The following is a 13,949-nucleotide window of genomic DNA, read 5'->3' on the forward strand; positions in this document are numbered from 1 at the left end:
CATCTCCATTTATGGACCCTTTGCAAACTACACATTCTTCCGGCCTGGCTGCCAAAGGCCAGACATCACCTGCCAGAACACATTATGACACCAGCAGAGCTAGCCAGCAGTGTCCTTGCAAACACTCTCCACTGACCCCCTCCCCTCTCTCTACTTTCTCCCTCCCCATGGCACACAGCCCCGCTTCAGCCTGCCTGCTTAACCCTCCCCTTATTCACCTCACCCACATTGTTTATTATTTTCTTTACTTTGTTGAGGAGTTTCTGGAGCCTCAAGACCCAGGAGGCTTATATGGGAATAATAAATTCAGGCAAAGTCCTCCCGCTCCCCTAGCAGCTCCACCCCTACCGCTCACTCTGGAATTCCTTGCTCCTTCCTGTGACTTGCTGCTGAACTCTGTGGCGTGCCCCAGTCGGGCCTCTAAGGATACCTGCTATGAATATTAGCCATTCTTCACATCCACTGCTGTTCTGTGGCTTTGGTTCAGCAGAGGAGAACTGAAATGGGGTGTGTACAGGGCTGCAAGCGAAGGCTCTTTTTTTTTTTTTTTTTTTTTTTTTTTTTGCGTGTGTGGGTTTTTATTTATTTTGCAAAGGCTCTGGCCCATAAACGAGCCAAACCTAGGCTGAGTTCATGAAGGCATGTTGGCTCTGAGCTGCCCCTGGCTTTTGTTTTTTCCCTAATCTGGATGTTTTCTAGCTGGCCTCGCCACTGGCTGGAGCCAGGGGGTGAGGAAGGCTATATTCCTCAAGGGAAGAGAATATACAGAGTCTGAAACTGCCTTTTCTTTGTCACAGCAGGTAGCACCTTGATTATTACAGAATACTTCTTAAAAGCCCTGAAATACTGTCCCCTTTTGGACCAAAGGTTTAACATCAGTCTCATTCCTTACAGATTTTTTACTTCGTGGGTGTAACCTATAAACATACACAGAGAGGAGAGTTCTGACTTGGGACCCTGCACAAATGTATAGTATGGCCCAAGCGTGATCCACATTCTGAGGTTCATTAAAAGGCCATCTCACTAGTGGACTGAAACTCCCTTCCTCTGCTCCAGACAGCCTCCAGCCAGGCCTCCGCTGGGGTCACCCCAGTCTTTCCTCCTGCAGGCCGGGTAGCACCTGCCAGCAGCCTGAGGGTAGAGTCAACCAGGGACTTATAAACCCAGAAATTTGAAACTTAAAAAAAATGCTGATGTGTTTTTAAAGGTGTGTTTTATGCCAAGAGCCTGCTGGCAGAGACAGACACATGGGAACTCTGTGTATTATCCACTTGAGATAGTTTCAATCCCCATCAACACTAATGTGAATTTAAAGAAATTAGACCGGCTTCTGAGAGCACCACCCCCCAGGGCCCCAGGTAGCCCAGTCAGCCCCGGATAAGCATGTTGTCCAAACTCTAAGTTAGACAATGCAATTATATGTTTATAGCCAAGACTGTGTGTGACAGGACATTCTAAGTAGCATTCACCTACCTTCCTTACCTGTAAGAGAATAATCCGATTCTAAGGTTATGGATGAGGGCAGTAGCCAAGCAATAACCAAACTATTTTGGATAAAGCAAGTCTTTAATCAAGTCATAAATCTGGATGGAGCTACTTTTCATGCTGAGAAATAGATCAGGTTCTTACACCAGATGCCCAGGAGCATGGAGACATTAGCATACCCCCTGCCAGTGGAAACCCAAAGCTTGCCCTAGGGGTAAAAAGACATTTGGGGAATGGAAACTGGGCTTGTCTAGTTCCTTTTTTCCAGGAATGTTTTAAAGTTCGTTTTCTTTGGGCAAATGTACACGGGAATAGTCTTGGCCTGGTTATTTGACCAGCTTTTTGGGAGGTCCCAAAGATCGGAGTGAAAATTAAAGTTGTGTGTCTTCTCCCACAGCCTTCTGGGGTCCAGCTGACAAATGGGGAGTAAGGAACTGAGTTTTTTCCGATATGAATTAATTATGTCTCTCAGCCTGCTGCCTAGTGCCAGTTCCATGCTGCTTTAGAGACCATCTCTCCAAATCAGGGGGACACCGAACCTGACTAGATCAGGGGAAGCACCCAGAAAATGCAGTGGGGGCAGCCTCCCTGTCCTTGCCCGTCACCCCACAGCCTTCTAGTGAGGCCAGTACAAACTATGTACCATGCGCAGCATGGAGATCCCTCCATAAATGTAAATGGCTGAGTGTTTTCCAGTTTTGTAAAATTAAATTAAGGACTCCCAGACTGACTACACCAAGTGCCAAGTTTCATCCCAGCACACATCATTTTTATAGTAAGTTTTAACTCCGTGAAAAATACAGGATTATAATGGAAATGCTGACAGGCCTGGAGCCAGCTCATGAAGTAATAATGCCACGTCTTTAATATTTTTACACAGCACGTCCTGATCTGCCACGGCTTTCTTTTCCTTTAGATAGCAGTTAAATAAGTGAAACCCTCCACAGAACTACTTTTTTCTCCTCCTCTTTTAGATCGCGTATCCCCACTTTCAAACCATTCTTCCTTATGGGCCTCTGTCCGTCTATTTACATTTTTTGTTCTGTACAATTGGTTTATCAAGCTCAGGTGCCTTTTTCTGAGCTATTTGGCTGGAAAGGGAGGAGAAGAGGGATAATATGGACCCTGAACTCTTGTCATCTTCTCATGGAATCTAAGAGCTCATGGAATTCAACTCTGGATGTGTGGCACCCTCAGGTGATGAGCAGCTAATGAATGCCTGAGTTGGCTTGATCTACCCTACAAAGAAGCACATAAATAAGCTGCTTGCCCCTCTCAGCAGACCAGCTCTCCTGCTGATTTTCAGCCCTTCTGTTTAACAAAAATACCACTAATTAATGACCATTGTGAGCTCAGAGCCGCTTTCACTTTCCACAGGGTGCCTCCAAGGCAGCCCTATCTCACCATCTTTAAAGCAAACCAGCATCTTCCAAAGGGTGCAAGGCAGTGGATGCCAGGACCACCAGGACTCCGTTTTCTACCCCCATGTTTCCCTCATCTGTTGAATCAGCCTGTTTTCCTGAGTGAGGCTCCTTTGGTTACAGAAACCAATGTGAAACAGACAAAGATGAAGAATGTCAGTGAGGTCAATTTGACTTAATCAGCGATGTCAACTAGTGGCGGGTTACAGCTAAACAACTCCCAGAGGATGCCATTTCATATTTAATTTGATTTTCTTATTGTGCACATCTCCCTCATTCTAAACTTTTATCACTCTCCAGTCAATGTATTAAAAAAAAAAAAAAAGTAGGTGAAACTGGGAGAAAAAACCCTCACACATGTATGAATCACACCTGGCTTTGACTCAATTTAGAGCCACGGTACACCAAGGAATGGAGGCCTAAAGGCAATATTTTCTTTCACTGATTATAAAGGATTGATAGATGCTTTCTGCTGCCAGAACTCTCATTAGCTAGGCAGGCTTCCCAAGCACTGCTTCCTCCTCAGACACCTAACCACCTCAAGACCTGTCATAACTGAGGTCTGAGGAAGGAGAGCACTGCCATTCCATGCTGATTGACTGTTTCCTTGGGTAGGCGTTGAAGTTGGGAGGTTGGAAATGGTCAACATTGACATAGCTGGGAGAGAAACATAAAAGGAGATGCTAGCCCCTGCATGAGACGTTGTTTAACGTCCTCACTAAAGCAGAGGGGACAGGGAAGTGGTTCATTATTGAGTCTCTCAGAAGGTGTAGAACACGTTTGCCCTTGATTTGGGTGTCCTTGTAAATGGAACACAGAGAGATTGCTCACCTTCAAGAAATGATTGATACTTCTTTTACTTTAACAAATGAGAAATGTCCGTGACAGAAAAGAACCCCCGTTACAAGCCAGGTTTTCTCATTAGCAGTGAAACATGGATAATTATTCACTGGGAACATATGCTGTGGGAATTCATGTTAGATTTCTTATTTTGACTATCACGGTGGGCAAACCTCAGAGACCACTGTGTACACATAGAGCCATGCACATAAATACATACATAAAAGCACAGAGGCCTATACTACATGTGTGCAGAGGAAGATACCATTTCTGGATACAAAGGAAGTTTTTAAGGAGAAGGAGCTATATATTGAGTTAAAAGCATTGAAAGTTTAGTGATAGAAAAGGTAGGTGGCCAGTAATTTTGTTCATTTGTTTTAGTTATAGCTAGTTTATTTTGGTCTTGACTTTAACTATTGAAAGCAGACTTTCCTAACAGCATTTTCAAGATGAGTAGTCACACTTACTAGAAATACATTCTCTCTGGTCCCTATATAGGCGTGAAGGAAAATGCAATAACCCATATAGCAGGACACAGTCCCAGTAAGGAAAGAATAATTAGGATCGTCATAGTTAGGATATACATTCAACAACCTAAAACAGAGAACCAAAGTTCCAGAAGGCATTCCAAGCTTGGTCTAACAATCCACCACGCCATCTAAGGACCCAGGCAAAAAAATATTTAAAATCCTATCATTCTGACATCCTGGAGTATTGCCCTTATCCAACTAGGCCAAGATGGTTTGTTCTACATACATATTCTCAATAACAGGATGGAGGAAGGAGGAAAAAGAGAAAGTTTGTTCCTTTAAAAGCATGTCCCAGGCAGTATACGTATCACTATCCCTCTCATTTCACTGAATGCAATCATATGTCTGTCCTATATCTTATTTCAAGGGGTGATGGGAAAAGTCTCTATTCTGGGCAGCTATGTACCTAACCAAACTTCAGGGTTCTTTTACTCCAGGAAGGAGAGGACACTTATGATGGGATCACTAGCAGTTTCAGCCATACAGAACAACTGAACTAAAGGTTGGAATCAGGGGTGATAGAAGTACAAATGAAAGTGATCTCTGACTTCAATGGGGCTAAATGAATGAAGGTGAACCCAGCAGTAGGAATTTGTAAGTTGGGCAGATTATAAAGCATTTGAGGAAATATCTGAAAGTAGCAGGCTGGAACAGCAATTTTTTTTTTTAAATTTGCCAAACACTCATAGAAAAAGCATACAGGAAAAAAAAAAGAAAAAGCATACAGGGACGCCTGGGTGGCTCATCAGTTACGTGTCCACCTCTTGATTTCAGCTCAAGTCATGATCTCAAGGTCATGACATCAAGCCCTGTGTCAGGCTCTGCACTGAGTGTGAAGCATGCTCAGGGTTTTCTCTCTCCCTCTCCCTTTCCCTCTTCCTCTATCTCTCTGCCCGACTCCTTCTCTAAAGAAAAAGAAAAAAAGAAAGCATAACCTGAATAAGCAGAATATGTGAAAAGCAACTCTTTAGACTCTGAGTTGTTCATGATGATCCATGATTTAGACAATGCAAATATGTATCTTCCTTTTTATTATGGATAATTTTGCATATATGCAAAGTAAACAGAGTAGCATAAATCACCCAGCTTCAATAAACATGCTGCCATTTCTATTTCTCTTGTACTTCCACCTCCTCGCCACCTCCTCCCCAATTAATTATCCAGGGCATGATCCCAGAGTTCCGGAATCGAGTCCCACATCGGGCTCCCCATGGGAAGCCTGTTTCTCCCTCTGCCTGTGTCTCTGCCTCTCTCTCTGTGTCTCTCATTAATAAATAAAATCTTTTTTTAAAAAAGGAATAATTTACTTATACACATTAAAATGCCCAAATCTTGGGGCACCTGGGTGGCTCAGTTGATGAAGCGTCTGCCTGAGGCTCAGGTCATGATCTCAGGATCTGGAGATCAAGCCGTGTGTCAGCCTCCCTGCTCGGTGAGGAGTCTGCTTCTCTCTCTCCCTCTGCCTCCCACCCTCTGTCCCCCACTCATGCTCTCTTTCTCTCTCACTGTCTATGTCTGTCTCTCAAATAAATAAAGTCTCTAATATCCTTCTCTACTAATTGTCATCCCTGTAATTTCTAGATATGTTTCCTCTGATTGAATTTTATCTTGGTTATAAATCACATTTTTCTGCTTCTAGACTTATCAAGTAATATTTGATTCAGTGATGGACACTGTAAATTTGTGTAATTAAGTGTCTGGATTTTGTTGTCTTCTATAGATTGCTGGATATTGTTCTGTTAAGCGGTCAAGTTATTCAACGTTTAATTTTATCATTTTGAGGATTCTTATTTAAGCATGATTAGGGCAGCTCTGAAGTAGTGTTTATTCTAGGGCCCTTCTAGGGCCTCTATTGCATGCCCCAGATGATCAAGGATATTCCAATCTAGCTGGTCTTGAACTTGAAGGTCTCCCAGCCCTATTTGAGCTTTGGGAAATATTAAGCTTACCTACTTAGTTGGTCTTTGTTCAGTCTTAGAGAGTTTCACTCTGTGCATTACATCTTTCATTGAGCAAATTATCAGCATGAATTTATGCAGACTTCTGGATATGCAGACTTCTTCTATGTAGCACTCTTATCTCCAAAATTCTCAACAACTTCCAGCTGCCTCAGCCTCTTCAACTCTGTTCTTTATCTCATCAATTCATCCAGACTGCTGTGCTCTGCTTGGGATAGTCCTCTGCTAGGACTTGAATTATGTCCCCCCCAAAGATATTGAAATTCCAAACCCTCTGTGCCTGTAAACCTATAAATGGGACCTTATTTAGAAATAAAGTCTTTGTAGGGCAGCCCGGGTGGCTCAGCGGTTTAGTGCCGACTTCGGCCCAGGGCATGATCATGGAGTCCTGTGTCGGGCTCCCTTCATGGAGCCTGCTTCTTCCTCTGCCTGTGTCTCTGCGCCTGTGTGTGTGTGTGTGTCTCATGAATAAATAAAATCTTTTTTAGAAAATAAGGTCTTTGTAGATGATGGTGTTAAGATGAGGTCATGAGGGTGGGTTCTAATCTAACTGGTGTTCTTACAAGAAGGGGAAATTTATACACAGAGATGCTCAAGAGAGAACTCCGTGTGAACATGAAAGCAGAGATTGGAGTGATGCATCTATAAGCCATGGAATACCAAAGGTTGCCAGCAAAGCACAAGAAGCTAGAAAAGAGGAATAAAACAGATTATGCCTCACAGCCCTCAGAAGGAACTAACACTGCTGACACTTTGATCTCAGACTTCTAGCCTCCAAAACTGTGAGACAATAAATTTGTTTTGTCACCTAGTTTGTGATACTTTGTTATGGCAACCCTAGGAAACTAATATACCCTTAAAGGCTGTAAGTTCACTAACGGTCATGCCATCTCCAATTCTCTGTTAAGCCCATCTGGTGAATTTTTCATTCTTGTACATTTCAGCCCCAGCATTTGTCTTTGTAGTTTCCACTTCTCCACTGAAATACTCTATCTGTTCATTTATTATGAGTGTATTTTCCTTTAAGCCTGTTAACATATTTATCACAGTTGCTTTAAAATCACTCTACTCATTGAAACATTTGCACCAGAGAATTCATGGGTCACATTTCTTCTTGTCTAATGTTTATTGTATACAGAACATTATAAATGGTCTATTGTAGAGACTCAGGATTCTGTTATGTTCCCTAAGAGTGTTTATTCTTGTTCAAGTGGACAGTTAACTTAGCTGAACTCAAAGTCCAACCTGTGTCTTCCCTGCAGTGAACACAAGTGTATTTTCTACTCTGTTCTTTCAGCTTTTAGCTGCTTCTTTTGCTGGGTCCCCTGCATTTTGTCTACTAACAGTTTGGGCAGGATTGATACAGATTTTGAGGTTTATTCTCCCTGTGACTCTTCCAGGATTTTCCCCCTTAACTTTTCAGCTGTTCTAAGACCCTCCAGACTCTCCTCTGGCCTTTTAAGCCAACTCCCTGAGTGGGCTTTGAGGAATTTCCTCGGGTAGAAAGCTACAAGCTGGCAAATGACACTTGTTGCAGTTCCTGAGTTTCTAGGATAGACTCCCCTCCTGTTTCTGTCACTGGTTTTGGTCACTTTTCAGTGCTTTTATAATGTTTAATGAGGCTTGTTGTTTAGATTTTATGATTGTTATTTGTAGGAAGGTTAGTCCAACCAAGTTATTCACCATTACTGGAAGCTAGAATCCCAGTCAAGTTGTTTTAAGAGTTTTCTGGTCATGATCTACTCCGTTCTTGTGACATTTGAAGCATTCTTATTCACCCTCTTTAATTTTTTTATCTTCTTAATAACCCATGTTATCAGGTTGTGGATGTTGGTTCACTTCTAAAGATTCAACACCAAAAAATAAAAAAATAATAAAAAAAATATTCAACACCCAGAGATAAATCTTCTCTTAAATTCAACAAATGGGTGTGCATAGCATTGAATGATATATTGATTCTATTTCTGATTTTATTAATTAGCTTTAATTAGTTAGAATGAGTTTACCTATTGCCTGAGCAGGGAGTTGGGAGGATTGTGGGAAAAATGTTTGTTTATTCAGTTATTTTCATAAACAAATGAAGCTATTCATTCATTACATACAAATTCTTACTAATTGCTTATTTCTTAACAACTAGTTTCTTTCATCTGTCCCCTTTCTGGATTTCCATGAAATCACATAGTCTCAATTTTCCTCTTATCTTTTAGGCCATTTCTTTTCAGACTACTTTAATACCTCCTTTAATCACTGAATGCTGGAGTTCCCCCACTGTTTTGTCCTGAGACTTTCCTGATCTCTTTTCATTGAAGACTTCATCCATACAAATCTATGAAAATGGTTCCCAAATTTTGTTTCTAGTTAATATCTCTGACTTACTTACATTTTTATCTTTGCCATCTTGATGGATTTTTTCTATACTGTGGTTCCATCACAACCTTTAAGTCAGTATGCTTAAAACTAAACTCCTCTATCTCCAGGGGTGAAGATAAGCAATAGCTTCTCTTCCTGGCTTACCTATTTCTGTTAATAGTCTCACTAGTGTTCCAATCTTAAAGGCTTTTCCTCATTTTCTTCATCTCTCTCCTCCTCACATCCTGTCAGAGCTACCTCTGCAAATATATTTCATTTCTTACCACATCTGAACTGAATTATATATCTTTTTCTCAAGCCAGTGTATCTTGTAAAGAACTACCTTAATATCCTTTCTAAAGCCAACCTAGATTAGATCACTCCCTCTCTTCAGAAACCTACAGGAGCTCCCAAAAGACTAGATTCTGGCTGTCAAGATCCTCTTTATTGCAACTCCCACATACCATGCCAACCTCATTATGTTTTCTATGTTTCAGCCAAGTCAACTAGTCTTTTCTTCTAGCCACACAAGTTTTCTTGTCTTTGTACCTTTGTTCACACTGCTTCCTCTAGGCTGCCCTCCCCTTCCTACTCTCTATGCCTGGTCTCAGTTTACCTTAGTCCTAAATAGCCTTCATATATAACATCTCTTCCATGAGCTTTGCATTGGCATAGTTCAGTTTCACTACACATTGATCAAAGCAATATAGATTGGTCTATTTTACCCTTGGCAATTTGGCTATCTCGGGGCAGGAAGAAGAGGGATGAGGATAATGAGTCTAAGATGATATTGAGAAATCTAGGAATCTTAAAAGCACATTAAAGATCATCTAATTCAGTGATTATCAATTGTGGAATCTCCTCACACAGAAGCCCAATATATTCTTTTGTGATTGAAATGGTAAGAGAGGCCCCCAAGCCCTTACTTCATGCAGGTTCCCTCTCAAAGGCCCCTCCTCAGATACTTCTGCAGACACTTAGGGCCTCAGAGAACTATCAGTTACAAAACCACTGACTAATTTAATACTCTCACTTACAGATTAGAAAACTGAAACCAGAAAACCCTATCAAAATCTAGCATTCTCTTTGAGAGTAATGAATCTGAGTCAATGCATTTGAAAGTAACAAAATTGCTTTTCTTTTTAAAACTTTCTACAAAAGTGATCTTGATCCCGATAGGTTTCAGAATGAGAGGCATTACTGGGAAGGTCGCTGATCAGACATCCACTTCAGTGACTGCTCCTCGCAGATCTTTTTCAAGTTGAGTTTTAGGAATTTCGTGTCATGGCAGCCCTCATGCCTAGCTTTGGAAGGAACTCTGCCCCATCTCATTCACACTGGGAGCACCAGGCTGGAAGGCCCTAGGAACATGTCCAAGACCTAAGATCCAGATAGGCCAAGAGAGATGTCCTGGCTGCTTACTATTGCCTCTGATTCCAAGAAGGAGGGAGGATTATAAATGTAAATTGTTATGCAAATGAACCTCTTATTTAGCTGACTAGGATTCCTGGCTCCCAGTAAGTAACTTCATCCGCCATATAAAACAGCCTGAGGCTGCTACTGCTCTTTTTTCTGCTTAAAAACTCTGTCAGAAAATCAATCCTAATGGAGTTGGAAAATTGAAGATTAGGGCTAAATATAAGAGATTTCCTTGCCAAATATCTCATGTTTCCTTGGAAATAGCAAGATTCTTATTTATCAATTTAGAATATAGCCTCACCAGGGTTCTTGTCCCCATTGACCAAACAGAATGATTCCTGGAACCAACATCTTAACAGTATATGACACCTTTTTTTTTCCTTCAAAGCAGATGTGATTGAGACATACATTGGCCTATTTAAGTAAGTCTGAAAAGCTATACTGGTTTCAAGCTACACTTTTTAAATCATGCTATTTGCCTAAATAAATGTAGCTTTCCTGCCTCTTATTAGAAAATGATTTCAGCATCTGATTCCAGACTACATTTGGTACATTTGGAGGGGGCTGGATACTGCTGCTCCCAAGAAATCCTCGACTGATTTCTATACACTTCTCCCTAAGGTCATTCTTATCCGATTTTGTGACAGGAGTAAAATGATACCACCATGGACCTTATACCACAGAGATGCCTAGATGCCACCAGGAGCATGCAGGGAACCTGCTCCTCCTATGTATCTGAATAGGAAGATACAGGTGATCAGCACACAGGTAGAAAGTCTGCCCTACCCCAAGCCTTGGATCCATGGCCTACGGGAATTGTGGAAATTTCTTCTCCCTAAATATATCAGTTAGCTATCACCACATTAAGAAATAATAACAATAATAAGACTCAGTGGCTTAAAATAGCAGTAATTTATTCTTACTGATCTTAAGTTTAGCTGATCTAAACTGAGTTTGGCTGGGGTGAATTTGGCTGTTCTCCACATTTCTTTCAACTCCCTCTTGGGATCATCAGGCCAGTCCAAGCATATTCTATCAGTGATAGCAAAGGCACATGATCACAAGCAAAAATACACAGCCTCTTGAGGTTTAGGTTTGGAACTGGTATACTAGCACATCTGCCTCATTTCTTTTATTGTGGTTAAATACTCATAACATAAAATTTACTATTTTCAATATTTTTAAGTGTTCAATGGCATTAATTATATTCATATCATTGTGCAACCATCACGCTTTCCATCTCCAGAACTTTTTATCTCAAACTGAAACTCTGTACCCATTAAAAAAAAAAAAAAAAAAATTACCCATGCTCCCCTTCCTCCAGCCCCTGGTAATCACTATTCTGGTTTCTTTCTTCTATGAATTGGACTATACGAGGTACCTCATATAAGTGAAATCATACAGTAGTTGTCCTTTTGCATCTGGCTTCTTTCACTTAATGGTTCAAGGTTCATCCAGGTTGTCATACATATCATGCTTTCATTCCTTTTTAAGGCTAAATAATATTCCATCATACATACATGTCACATTTGTTCATCCATGTATCCATCTACTGATAGACATTCAGGTTGTTTTCACCTTTTGGCCATTGTGAATAATGCTATGAACATTACTGTACAAATAGCTATTCAAGTCCCTGCTTTCAATTCCTTTGGGTATATACCCAGAAGTGGAATTACTGAATCATTATGGTAATTGTAATTTAATTTTTTGAGGAACCTCTATACTGTTTCCCACAGTGGCTGCACCCTTTTACGTGCCCGCCAGCAATGCACAAGAATTCTAATTTCCCCACATCTTCACCAATACTGGTTATTTTCTGTTGTCATTTTTATTTTTTTAAATAACCATTCTACTGGATGTGATATATATCTCATTGTGGTTTTGATTTGCATTTCTATAACAATTAGTGATGTTAACCATCTGTTCATGTGCTTATTGGCCATTTTTATATCTTTGGAGAAATGTCTATTCAAGTCTTTTGCCCATTTTTTAGTTTGGCTGTTTATATTTATTACTGAGTTGTAGGAATTCTTTATATATTCTGGACATTAATCCATTACCAAATCTATGATTTGCAAATATTTTCTCCCATTCTGTGGGTTGCCTTTTCACCCTGGTGATAGTGTCCTTGAATGCACAAAAACTTTCAATTTTGATGATGTCCAGTTTGTCTTTTGTTGCCCTGTGCTTTTATTATCATATCCCAGAACTCATTGCCAAATCCAATATCATGAAGCTTCTGCTTATGTTTCCTTTTAAGAGTTTTGGGGGATCCCTGGGTGGCTCAGCAGTTTAGCGCCTGCCTTCTGCCCAGGGCATGATCCTGGAGTCCCGGGAATGAGTCCCGCATCAGGCTCCCTGCATGGAGCCCTGCTTCACCCTCTGCCTGTGTCTCAGCCTCTCTCTCTCTCTCTCTCTCTCTCTCTCATGAATAAATAAATATTTTTTTAAAAAAAGAGTTTTATACATTTAACTCTAAGATTTAAGTTTTTGATCCCTTTGAGTTAATTTTTGTATATGGTGTGAGGTAAGTCTACAACTTCATTTTCTTGCATGTAGATATCTCATTTTCCCAGCACATTAAGTGGTCCTGGCATCCATGTTAGAAGTTGTTTGAGCATATATAAGCAAGACTTTATTTGAGGGCTATTTTATTCCATTGGTCTATCTGTCTTTATGCCAGTACTGTAATGTTTCAATTACTGTAGATTTATACTAAGTTTTGAAATCAGGAAGTATGAAACCTCCAAGTTTGTTCTTCTTTTTCAAGATTATTTTGGCTATTCAGTATCCCTTGAGATTCCATATAAACTTACAGATGGATTATTCTATCTCTGAAAAAAAAAAAAGGAAAAAGTCATTGAGATTTTAATAGGGATTATACTGAATCTATAGTTCATTTGGGGTATTGACATCTTCACTATATTAATTTTTCTAATCCATGAATATAACATAGTCTCCGCAACATTTTATAGTTTTCAGTGTACACGTTTTCCATCCTCAGTTAAATTTATTCTTAAGTATTTTATTCTTTTTTATACTATTATAAATGGAATTGTTTTCTTAATTTCTCTTTCATATTATTAGTATAACATCTGACTTATTTTATTGGCCAAAGTAGTCACATGGCCAAACCCAAAATCAGGAGGTGGGAAAGTACAGCCCACCTATCATCAAAGGCCACTGCAAAGTTACATGGCAAAGTGAGTCAATACAGGGAGGAATAAAAAAAAAAAAAAATACAGGGAGGAATAAAGAACAGGGTTCTGTAACAATGATATTCCATACTGAACTTCTTATAGTCAGTTTTAGCATTATTTTTCCAGGGCCCTTCTTCAAAGTAGTCTGCTATAAGCACTTCAACGAAACAATTGCTATGAAAATGTAAAAAGGGAGGGGGATAGATGGGGCGGGGGGGGTGCAAAAAGAATGAGCAGACAAAGGAAGAAGATAACAAGGTGCCTAGGTAAAACTGCTGATGCGCAGCTGAACAGGTAGCAGGCATGAGGAAAAGAACACATGGTAAGGAATCAGAAGGCATGTCACTTGATCTTGAAGTGTCTTAACATCTCAAGGCCTCCGTTTCCTCCTTTCTCACAAGGCTAGACAATATCTAAGGACCTTTCCTGTGTTAATTCTGCATCCTATACAAATTCTAACAGTGTCTCCCCCAATATTCAAAAGACCCATAGCTAATACCATCCTCAGTGATACTTCCCCTGTGGTCAGGAACCTTTCCCCTATGGTCAGGAACAAGACAAGAAGAATGTCCACTCTTACCATTACTACTTAACATAGTACTGGAAGGCTTAGCCTCAGCAATCAGACAACAAAAAGAAGTAAAGGTCACTGAATTGACAAGGAAGAAGTCAAATTTTCACTATTTGAAGATGACATGACACTCTATGTAGAAAACCCAAGACTCCACCAAAAAATTGCTAGAA

The 13,949-nt window shown here is 40.3% G+C and overlaps 1 protein-coding gene and 1 long non-coding RNA gene across 5 annotated transcripts in view; one reads left to right on the top strand and one right to left on the bottom strand.

Annotated features, from left to right (window-relative positions):
- ADAMTSL1 (ADAMTS like 1) overlaps positions 1 to 13,949 on the top strand; it is an 873,193-nt gene that overhangs the window by 821,293 nt on the left and 37,951 nt on the right. The gene's annotated exons all lie outside the window — the stretch shown is intronic.
- LOC118350348 (uncharacterized) overlaps positions 10,686 to 13,949 on the bottom strand; it is a 37,121-nt gene continuing 33,857 nt past the window's right edge. The window contains exon 3 of the long non-coding RNA XR_007414013.1: positions 10,686 to 12,839. This is a non-coding gene — a long non-coding RNA (uncharacterized LOC118350348). The remainder of the gene's footprint in view (positions 12,840 to 13,949) is intronic.

This window comes from Canis lupus, chromosome 11 (genome assembly GCF_003254725.2).
Source record: "Canis lupus dingo isolate Sandy chromosome 11, ASM325472v2, whole genome shotgun sequence".
Lineage (NCBI taxonomy): Eukaryota > Metazoa > Chordata > Mammalia > Carnivora > Canidae > Canis > Canis lupus.